We start from the raw sequence: 13209 nt of genomic DNA, 5'->3' as shown, positions 1-13209 counted from the left end.
AGATGAAAGTTAAAGGTGGTCAAGGGTAATGAGAGAAGGTGAATAAAGAAAAGTGATTGGATCATTTAGGTAAAAGATAAAAGGTGGGACTCATTTCATTTTTATATATTTTATTTTTATTGTTTTCCTTGGATATATAGTGATATATTATAAGGTATAGTGAGTATTTATATTAAATTTAAAGATGAATTGTTAAGAGTAAAAAAGAATGATGGTGATAAAAAGGTGATATTGACGCTGCAAACAAAAATCTCTGTATATAATAAAAGAAGATTGTTATGACATAAACATTTTATAAGATTAACTTATGTGTCACCTTCACAATTTTTTCTTAAAGCTTAATTCTATTTTTGTTTGACCTACTTGTGATGTCATAAATAGTTTCCTTCTTAAACTTTATTTTATTTTTATTTTTATTATATATGATGTAAATTTTGTATAAAAAATGTTTTTTTTTAAAATCTAATAATTTATCACAATTTTAATGGGGAAGATACATTTTTCTAAAACTATTATTCACCACAATAAATGTCGACTGGTGACTTTTTGAGATTGTATGAAAAGGTTATATATCTAGTCACAATTTAGACGAGGTTAATCTTGACGAAGTGAATGTTTTTAGTTATATTCTAATTAAGTTACAAAAGATTAATTAGTTATGTGAAACTAGCAATATTGTGCATACGCGTTGCAGCGGAACCGTTAAAAAGCGGTTGTCAAATGGGGCGGTTGTTAAAAGGGTTTTTTAGGATGTGTGCGTTTTTGTCATGCATGTATATGTGTAAAAAAAAAATGCCAAATAGAGCAAATATCGGAAACACCACACTCTACACTAACAGTCATCAGAACCACCGCAATACCACTGTAACAAGTCATTAAAAAACTTGTAACTCCGACCAAAATAAATCAAGGGTGAAAAAAAGTGAACCACATTTGCAACAACACGTACAACACCATGAACAAGCCCAGGGATTCAACTCTTACAAACAATTAAGCGAAAACATGTAATGAATCAAAAATAGATAAATGTCGAACTAATTAAATAACTAAAAACACCATTGATTCGTTGTGATACTATGTAAACTAAATCAATGGTGATAATATGAATCGAGTTCAAGTAACAAGGGTAACATGGTCACTTTATTTCAATAACCGAATGTGGTAATCGTAATCACATGATCACACGTTTACACATTCGTACATACACACAAAACTCAATTAGTTACAAACTAAAGAGAAAAATGGCGTATTGATAATTTATACAATTTATACAATTGATAATTTACACCCCGCAATCTTACACATTAGTCCTTCCATGGTTACACTGTTTATTGGGCACAAAAGTAACAAAACTACAGAAATAATAGTCAAACAGGTGCACAAACTGGCTAGTTTTGAAGTTTTAACTTACTTCTAAGCCTTGTTTTAAAAAGCCCAGTCACAGGCCCAAGTAGTGAATTTGTTTTTCCCTTCTATGTATATTCTGTTACAAACTTACAATAGTGAACTACTGACTCGTGTATAAATAGAAGTATAAAACATTTTTATACATTAATACGGTTCAAATTTTATAGGTAGATAATCTATACTGTCTTCCAAATTTTATACATTCCTACTGTGCTACGATCACGGGTAGATAAGCTACACTGCCTTCCAAATTTTAGATCGATCCTTAATGGCATTTTATCAACTTGGCAGTCGACTAAATGGCTAAATTTTTTTGAAAGGTGTATTTCGACTCAGACGTGGTTGGAGACAATTTTAACCAACAATCGTTGGACCTTACGAGATGCTGAGCATTCGCTGCAGTCTCTCAACCCCCTCCTTGTGAAAAATTTCTAGATGGGAAACCCAAGGATTTGTGTCAGCCAAGGCTCGAACCCACAACCTTGGGAGAAAACCCACCGGGGCTCCACATAGTGGGAAGAGTAAATACCCCTGGCCACTGGGGTTTAAGCGAGTGGTTAACTATATGGCTAAATAGAAATAAGGCGGAATTCCCATCGGAGTATGACAATTTAATTAATTTTTGTTCGGTTGTGTTACTTTTTAACTTTGGTTATTGTCATGTTGTAATAATTAATCCTAGTCTTTCGTGGCCTTTTTGGTACATTAATCCGTCACATATGATTTAGCTTTTCTTTTTCTTCGCCATCTTGCCAAAATTAAACTAGATAGAAAACTTATATCACTAATAGGATATGATCATATATTCAACTAAATAAAATAGAAAGTTAATTAATATAAACTATTTAACTTATACCCAAGTAAGAGGACATGCAGTATATACTCCTATTAATTGTCATGTTTTCGGACGGATTAGTAGGGAGTTTTCCCCTATTGGAAATTCGGAATAGGCATTTCTTCTTCTTCGAGAGTTCTCTAGCATGGACCCGGTTAAAATCACGTATGTTAGACCTCTTGTTATTAAATCGCGACACGAAGATTCAAGCGAAATTCACATTTAAAAAAAATTTAGTATTATGACTAAGTTAATCTCTCATTGTTGATAACCATACACAAGCATCATCAAAGGTCTTTAGGTGTAGCCTAATTGTTTCCATAGATAAGGAATTTGAAAGTATCTCGAGCTCAATCCCCAATTTGGTTATCCAAACTCTACTTTTCATCTATTGTTGTTGAAAACCATCTACTTATGCCGATAAGCTCAATTTCACTCTCAAACATATAGAGTTGCAACGATCTCAATCTTATTAAATTAACAAATAAAAATTAATGTGCCAAAAAAGTTAAAAGTGAAAACTAAGAAGTCGATTCAACATGTATAGTAGATACATTTGTGTTTTTACTCATAGGTTGTTGGTTCGAACTTGAATGTGGGATATGATATTATTCTATTTGAGAGCCACTTTGCGATAATGTATGTCCTTTTAAGATAATATAGTCTAACCTGAATAGTATTCACCCTTATATGGTAAGTTATGGTAAGTTAGAGGTGATTTGGAACCTGTCGTAAAAAAATACAATTAAAAAATCAATGCGCCAAAAGTCACAAAAAACACCCTAGTCACACATTACATTTTTAATGGGCTTTAATATATTAATTTCCAATTTTTATGCTTTTGCATGATATTATGCAACTTGCCGATCGATAGCCTCTAAATCAACTAAATCATGATAAATAATTATCAATAGTCAACTACATTAACGTTATTTTAACCAAATATATTGTCAACTACATGATTAAGATTAAAGAAGCACAAACCACATTCACCAAAAGTCTAAGACCATGATGGTATTGGTACAGAATAGAACAAACTCCCACTAAAATTTGCACTTTCCTATATCATGTCTTAATATAAACATGAACATTTGTATGTGACTATGTTTTTCTTTTTTTATTTTTATTTTTATTTTTTTTAAAAACTTGTATATTACTATGTTATTCCTCCATATGGAAACCTAGTTCCCCATTTTTTTAGGTGTTTCAGATGTGTCCTTTCACACTTATTAATATTTTGACATATATGCACAGTATATGTTAATAACAAAATAACGTTATTGCAGGAAATAACCGATATAACGATATGCCTGGGAGCAAATATGGCTGATGGATTAATAATGAAGTTTTTGGAAAGAGTCATAGGAATTCTGTATTAAAATATCCTTATGTGAGAATACAGAATTTACATGTCTTTTATGCTATGTAATTTGAAATTTTGGTTGGTGAAGAGTATATATATGTATATATATATATATATAGATACATGTATTGTATTACTAATTTACATGTCTTTTTTGATATGTAGATTGATATTTTGGTTACTGTATTACTTCCTATGTATATGTGTGTACGCGCGCATTAGAATTTTCACAGCAAGAAGTGTGAATAATTATTGTAAATTTTTCAGATTACTTTTAAATCTTCACACTTAAAAGTGTGAAGTATTATATCTAAAATTTTCACACTTGAAAGTGTGAAAATTATCTCTAGAATCTTCACACTTGGAGATATGAAAATTTACTATTAAATGTTCACGCTTGTATGTGTCAATAACTTCTTAATTATTTTTACACTCAAAAATGTCAAAAATTGTTTAGATATATTCACATTTTAAAATATAAAGAATCTTTTTAATTTTGTAACACCAATAAAGTGTGAACTTTTTTATTTTACACATTTTCAAGTGTGTAGATCTAACCTAAATAAGTGTGAATAATCAAACAATTTGTAGTAGTGAAAATTTGCACTTTCCTATCATGTCTTGATATAAACATGAACATTTGTATGTGACTATATTTTTCTTTTTTTGTTTTTTTTTTTTTTTGAAAATTTGTATATTACTATGTTATTCCACCATATGGAAAACTTTTTTTTTTTTAAGAGAAGATTTTATTAGAATCTACAACTGGCAAAAGAAATGCTAGGTAGAGAAAGAGTATAAAAAAGTTTAATACAGCTATAAGACTCAAAGATGTATAAGAGAGTAACTAAGCTATATATACAAATATACCGAAAGCTACAAGTATCACCAATTTGTCCGGATCTTAACTGTGAGGGGACTAAAAAAGGTGAAAAAAACTTGAGATGTCCAGGAAAAAACTTTTGAGACTAGGGCCCGAACCATAGGTTTTCACCCTAGTTCGTCTTTTATAGTACCCCATTCAGAACCGGACCCGCATTAGACACCAAGCAAAAACAATACAAAGCAATTAGATACTCCAAATGTTGTCTAGTGTACAAACCAGAAAATAGTGGGTTGGAATCTTGATTAAATCTTGAACTGCATCTATCTCTCCCATGTTAGTTCTTGGTGTTTCGCACGACTTTTGAACCGAAGAAAACTCAAACTCTGGACATCATCCTTGAGTCTCCGCCATGAAGGAGTGACCTGGTCAAAACCAGCTCTATTTCTTTCTTTCCATATGCACCAACATGCCATGAGAATAATCATATGGGTGATCGGGTTGTTTCCAGTCCAGTCCTTGTCAAAAAAGGCTTAAGAGGTCACGAATAGAGAAGGCAAAAATTGGGGTAATCTTGCACCAAGAGCTTATAAAACACCATAATAAAACACCATATGGAAACCTAGTTCCCCATTTTTTTTAGGTGTTTCAGATGTGTCCTTTCACACTCATTAATATTTTGACATACTAGTCCATTGTTTCGGTGCCGAAGTTACAACTTTAGGTCTAAAGAGGCCGAATAGATTACAGTATAAACTTATATTTTGTTAAGAGAAATTATCACAAATCGTCCCTATATTTTGCTCGATTCGCATTTTCATCCTTGTGTTTTTTTTTATCATTAGGTGTCCCTGTACTTTTCATTTTCATTGGCAGTCGTCCCAGACACTAACAACTGTTAGTTTTCATCCGTTCAACCCCTCATGTGCAATGCACATGAGGGCATTTTCATCCAGTTTGTAACCACACGGACTATTTGTGATAAAACTAACATCTTTGAGGTTTACACACTTCATCATCTTCCTCCACAATTTACGTCACTATCTCTGACCGGCCGGTCACCATCTGCCAACGCTGGAAAAGTCGCTGAAAGCTGAGAAGCACTACCCCACGCCGACAAACCTCCATTTTTGACCTCCACCTCATGTGATCTCTTTCTAAAACCCTAAAACGGGCAAGGTTGTAAGTATCGCTTTTCGATATCATCTCGATTGACCACCGATAAGCGATATATCGGGTATATATCGGATTGTTGGGGATATATTGAAAATATATTTTTGGTCGATCACCGATAAGCGATATATCGGGGATATATCGGTTGAGATAACCGAGATTTACAACTATGAAAACGAGTTCCTTTTTCTCCCTGGGTTAAATTGCTGTGAACACCACCAACCCCACCACTTGCCAAGAGGGGCGGCCGGAAATCTGAGACGAGAGAGAACGGAAAGATGAAGTGAGGTGGTGGTTCTCGGCTTTCGGGGAGTTTTCTGGCGGTGACCGGCCGATCAAGGATGGTGGCCGAAATTGTGGGGGAAGATGATGAAGTGTGTAAACCTTAAAGATGTTAGTTTTATCACAAATAGTCCATGTGGTTACAAACTGGACGAAAATGCCCTCAAGTGCAATGCACATGAGGGGTTTAACGGATGAAAACTAACGGCTGTTAGTGCCAAGGACACCTAATGATAAAAAAAACCACAAGGATGAAAATGCGAATCGAGCAAACCACATGGACGATTTATGATAATTTCTCTTTTGTTAAAGTGTCAATTAATTACTGAATAAGATTATGTTTGATACAAACTTTTTAAGAACGAGCTTTGATGACATTGGTAAGATAATTCATCGTTTAGTTTCATCTTTGGAGATTTTCTTTGAGCACCTCAAGATGTTACCTAACGAGTTTGAAGCTTGAGACATTTTTGTGAAATGTCAGATTACCTAACCACTTGGGGCACACAAGTGATGATGCTTTCATTTTATTGATAAAAATAACTTTTTCAGTAAACCTACGATTTTTTAAGGGGTGTTTGGGATGGATTTTTATAATAGGTTTTGCGTTAATAAACTACGTATTGTAAAAGCATCTCTCAACATGTTTTTCCAAAACTACGTTTTGTTTTTGTAAAAACGCAATTAATCAACTTTTTTGTTTAACATTTTTTTTCATTAATTGCGTTATGTAAGCGCAATAATTAGATAGTCACTTCGAAACTCAATCCCAAACACCTTCTAACTAACTAATAAACCAAACATGTGATGTCGACCAGGCTATAAGCAATTTTGTCTATAATGTTAAATTCCATATAACTGATCATCTTTATTGATAAATATTTCAATTTTTAAGCTAATTATTGTAGTTGTGTTGGATATATAATAATAAAAAGGAAATTTTGAATTTCTATAACAATATTTTACGTGTGAATTCTATTGCACTCTCATCTGAATTTTTGCTTTTAGTCTTTTACTAATCCAAAAAAAAAACAAATTTTGCACCTCAAATGTCATGCTAAATAGTCAGTGATTAAAGTTAAATAGTTAATGAAAAAGACATTAACCAAACGTAAAAACATGTAATTTTCTTTTTTTTGAATTTTGAGACCCAAAAGAATAAAGTTGTCGTTAACTTCATAGACAATAAGAAAAACCTCATCATTCATTTTCTCTGAAACAAAAAATAATATTCATTTGGTTCTTTTACTAAGTTTATAATAGTGTAACAAATAATTGATGTTCCTAAAGAGTTTGTGAGTTATCGGTTAATAAAACTAAAAGAAAAAAATTTATAATTTAAAAATGAAAAAGTTATGTAAAAATCATCGATGACTTTTGCTAATCATAATAAATATTGGGTCTAGATTTTAAAAATATTGTCAAATCAAGAATTTTGAACAGTTAATAGGTTTTCAAAATAATATTTTTATATACACATATAGACACGAAGTATTATAAAAATGCATATTTCATAATGAAATTCATATGGATTAGATGAGTCTTATTATATGGATTACTTTTTATAATATTATATATTTAAAAAATTATAAACATTGTTATATCATTATTTATATAACTTATTTATTAGATTTTAATATCATAAGTAGGTTTACATAACTGCATTAAAGTATTTAAAAATAATTTTTGTTACATATTTAACATTTATGATTTATATACTCATTGAAAATGTAAGTTAACATATAGCTTTAATATTTTATGGAGAAAATTTTTTTTTTACAGATAATATATTGAAAATTTTTTAATTAATTAAATGACGACTAATTTAAAAAAATTTCTCAAATTAATAGTTGCAAAATTTATAAATTATAAATAAAGTATTAGTGAAGCTAAAAAGTGTAAATTTTTAATGTATACAAAAAAAAAAGTATAAATTAGTAGAGAGTTTTTTACAAATATTAATATGAATACTAATATACTAGTATATCTGAATATTCATTATTAGAATTTATAATTTATAATTAGATTAATAATGACATTATCAATATTCAATTTTGAAATAGAGAGTTATGATTGGTCAATAAATGGTTAAATCAGTTAAAAATAAAAACAAAAATATCATATATTTATATTCTTAGAAAAAAAAAGGTTATATATTCTATTTTAAAGAATCTCAATGCGAAAAATATATACCACATACACTTGATTTAGTTGTTCAATTATTCTTATATAATTATCATACATAGGGATGTAAACAAAGTAAAAGTTTGTTTACTTTGATGAGTCGTTTATGAATAGTTCCTAACCAAAAGAATACAAATAAGAAAAATACATACATTTAATTAAACGAATTAATATGAACATAACTCTTGTTCATTTATTTATATTCGTAAACGTTTGATATTTTGTTCAAAATGTTTTCCGTTGTTATATGCGTCTACATTTATATGCAGTTTACACTTTGGTTTTCTTTATACTACAACTAGTACTTAGATCCCGTGCGATGCACGGACAACCCTAAATAATTTTTCTTAAACTTTATTTTAAGATTGTATCAATGAATAAATATAATTGAGTTGAACATAATAAAAATATTCTTATGAGTTGATTAATTTAAAGAAGAAGAATGCTATATATACCTTAGGATTTATTAATGATACACGAGGGCTTTAAACGAGTACATTGCACGCCGGAGAGAAATTATAAAATTGATTGCCCATAGTAGGCGCATATAAGAAGGATTATGTTGGTTACCTGGATGTAATAGGTATTAAGAATTTTCCCCCACTTTGATATATAGACCCACGTGGATGCGCTATAACCTTAAATAATTTCTTTAACACCAGTTCAAGCATGCATGTAGCGAAGTAAATGTACTCCTATTACAACTAATGACCATTTTAAAAAAAATTAATGACTTAAAATGCATAGAATAGTCTTATTTAGCACTAAAATAAACCATATATACCTCATAATTTTCATCACAAATTTGATAGGCTGTTCTTTGTATAAAATTTGAAATTTGTTGATCATTCATTTTAACTCCAATAGCACCAGTGGCATCTACAATCCTAACTTGCACATTAAACCTACCAAAAAAAAAAAAAACAGAGATACAATTTTACCACACAACTTAATGATTATAGAGTTTTAATATGAAATATAAATATATACCTAGGATTGATGAGAACTCCTTCCTTGTTACATGAACAACAAATCCACATTTTGTTGTCCCTTAAAGCATCAATAATGTCGACTGCATTCATGTAGAGATCGGTCAACTTAACTTCTTGAGAACAGTTCACACATTCCATTGAATACCATAACTGGTCGGTTGGAATAAAACCGATTGTTGCAACAACAACCACTTTATCAAACTGTCAAAATGAAAATGTTTATACATTAGAATGTTAAAAAGCTAGTTATAAATTCGAAAGAAAGTTATGTTAAAAAGTAATCTAATCAAAAAAGAAAAATTCACAAACAATGAATACTTACATGTTCGTCCATCAGGATCATCCCAATACTACCTATGTTATTAACATCTCCATATAGAGGTTGCTTCCATAGCCGCAAATTCTAACCGTTATCGTACATGGCTTATTATTTGGATGCAAATTTCTAATTGAAACATGGTTTAGTGAAGCCATGCTAAAATTGATCTGTTATGTGTTTACGTTTTGAAATGCCTTAAAACTTAATGGAAGTGGCCTTATATAGACATAGACATGCAAGGAAGTAACTGCCACAAGCAATACACGAACGGTTACGTATTCAAATTTTCGAAAACTTGAACTTCTTGAAAGCATAACTAATCCGTTTTCGAAAATTTGAACTTATAAAAGTAACTAATCCATAGACCTTCCAAGGAACGATATTGTAATGACTTTTAGGCTTTCTTGCATTTTTAAGCATGCCACATAGGCAATAACTAACAAATTTTGAAGTGAAATTTATATAATGTAGGGATTTGCAACTTTTTACCACATAATGATTGTAATTGTTAAAAACAAGACACAACATAATACTCGATTCCGAAGTGGAAACCAAATCAAAATGGAAAAATGTGAAACAGAATCTTGAGTAATTTTTTATATTGACTTATCAATACCCAAGAAACATAATCTAACATCATTCAATAAAATACATTAAAGAAAACAACTTTCAAGATTTTCTTTGCTAATTATCATCATACATTGGACCCCAAGAGAGTCGACTACTATACAAGTAGGTACATTTTGTTGTTTTTATTTATTAAATTTACTTGATATCAACAACTTTATTATCGACTTGTTAATCGTTTAAGAGGTGATTTAACACATTATTATCATTATTAATATTACTTTTACTAGAAACCACTTGAAAGATGTATTGTTAATACAAAGGTGCTGTTATGATCTATATATCTATCTCATCTATATCTATATCTACATCTATACTTCTATACTTCTATATCTATATGTATACTTCTATATAAAGCAAACTCTCCTTCCTTTTTGAAGTAATTAAGACTTTGAAATGACAGTATTACCCTTTTTCTTTATTCATCAATTTAAACATGCATTCTGACCTATATACCAATAATACCCTCAATGAAATAACTTACAACATAGATTTTTCAACTCTTAAATAACCATATTAACCTCTCTTACATCAAATTAATTTACAATCACTATCACGCTATAACCATTGTCGTCGCACATCGGCACCACCATTGCCTTGTCGCCACACCGTCGTCGAAACCACCATCAGCGCTACATCACGCGGGCATCTGTCTAGTTGTGTGTGTATATATGTGTGTGTGTGTGTACACATAGGACATACTTACATATACAGAGAAGGTGAATATGAAGTTTATTTACGCTTAAATGAGAAACCCCTCGTATATTATAATTTTAATCATAAAATTCATAGGTGTTCCATCATTGATTTATTTTCAAAACAAATAAAAATATAATAACAGGTGAGGTCCCTCATCTAATTAGTTTAGATCGGGATAATCTTATATTCGCATTCGCTATATATATATATATATATAGGGACAATCAAATAAGAACAGTTTTAAAATAAGAACGGTGAGAACACTTAAAAAACATCATTTTGATGCATTAAAAGTCCATAAAACTAACATAGTGCATAATTAATTATCATTATTTAAGTGTATAACAACACATTGATTCATTAAAATAAAAAAAATCACGTTTTTTGTTGGATGCATCATTTTGATGATTATGCATCCAAGATGGATGCACAAAACAAAAAACATGATTATTTCGATTTTGACGGATAAATGTGTTGTTAAACACTTAAATAAAGATAATTAGTTATGCACTATGTTAGTTTTATGGACTTTTAATGCATCAAAATGATGTTTTAAATGTGTCCTCACCGTTCTTATTTTAAAACTGTTCTCACCGGAGTGTTACCCTATATATATATATGGAAAAGTGAATATAAGGTTATCCGGCACCTAAGCTTGGGTGTGAAATCCCTCACATACAAAATTTTTAATATTTTTTCAATTAATGAGTAAATGTTTAGGCCCCTATGAATTTTATGGATTAAAAAAACAATATGTGAGTGTTTAACACCTAAACTTAGATACATAACAGCTTTATATTCTCATCCCCATATGTAATATGCAACATCGTAACATCATACTTTGATTGTTCTAAACAACATTATGAAGAAAAAACACTCACTTTTTTAAGGTTTCTATTCGTTTTAGATCCCATTTGTCAACTTTTTGTGTATATGAAAAAATAGACATCTATGTATGTTTCTTTATAACCAAAAGAATGATGAATCATGTGCAGGGTACATCAAGTAATTTTCGTATATTTCCCTTTTGCGTTATCATCTTTTAATTTCTGACAAAAAAACTTTTAATGTATCCAACAAAACATGATTTATAGGCTGTGAGTTTTAGTGGCATTTGAAACAACATGAACGACATAAACCATGTTTCATCATCATGGCTTAAAGTCAGTTACCATCACCATTCACCAATATATAAAATAACATTAGATCATATATATTAATAATTGTATGATGTATTAGTAGTTTTGTTTGAAGAAATTTTAAAATCCCAAATGACACGATTCGTGAAAATGATAAGGGTGAATCAATAAACATAGTACACATATTTTCAGCCACAAATTACTTTCATGTGATTCTTACTTGGTACCTTGCCAATACTTACAATTTGCTATCTTTTCATTTGGCATTTCATCTTTTACGTACATAAAATCTGAAAATCCTGATAAACATTTTATTACTTCTGTCTAATCCTTTAATTTTTCAAATTTTAAAATATATAAATAATAATTATCAGTTATAAGTTCATTTAGTTTAAGTTGATCAATATCTAACTATTTTTTTTTTTTTATGAAACAATGTGTTTTCAATCGCCTCTAACTCATTATACAAGAAAAGGTATCACTCAATGTTTTAACCGATCATATATATGGTAACATAAAGTGACCCCCAGAAAATATCTCATAGACACGTACTCACAAACAAATATCAAATGTTTACCGTAACTTGCACCTTAATTTATACTTTCCTTGGACTTTTAATCAAATTTCTACATTTCAATGATTATATCAATTAGCTACCAACATAACTTGTAACTTTGTCCTTAAAAATTACATGAAAACATGGTTTATGAATAATAATTAAAGAAACTTTTTTGTACGTGATATATTATTAGTTCTAAATTTTCAAATGGATGTTAATTTATCAAAAGCAATACATGTAACAAATCATATTATTTGTCTGACTATTAAATTAAACTATATATAAATCACATAATAAATTGTCGGACATTATGAAATTTCATTACACTTTATTGCATGCTAGTTTGATCACATATTTACACTATCATCAATTTTAGTAAAACATACTTCATTCTACCTATTTTATGAATTACATTACTGATTTTGTTTTTCCTAACTCTATTGTCTGCTTTTTCGGTTTTTCTATTTAATTGCTAATTTTACCAACTACCCACTTTTATTCCCTAACAATTATTTTCCATTTCAATTTAGTGAGGCAAAAAGTTTTGAATGCAAGGGTGTTATTGGTAATATAATGACAAACCTATTTATCAATTATGTGATAACAAACTTATTTATCATATTTATATCTACCATATTTTTAGACACTTTATTTGACAAAAATAATAATATTTATGAGACAGGGAAAGTAATAAATAGAACTTTATAAGGATAATGTCCACAACATCAATTTTTTGTAACAACCATTAAATATCTAAAGTTATAATGATACATTTTCTGTCGCGTTAAACAATAAAAGTGCTAGATT

Source organism: Erigeron canadensis, chromosome 3, assembly GCF_010389155.1.
Source record: "Erigeron canadensis isolate Cc75 chromosome 3, C_canadensis_v1, whole genome shotgun sequence".
Classification (NCBI taxonomy): domain Eukaryota; kingdom Viridiplantae; phylum Streptophyta; class Magnoliopsida; order Asterales; family Asteraceae; genus Erigeron; species Erigeron canadensis.
The sequence above is the reverse complement of the archived record's forward strand: the minus strand, read 5'-3'. Positions refer to the sequence as shown.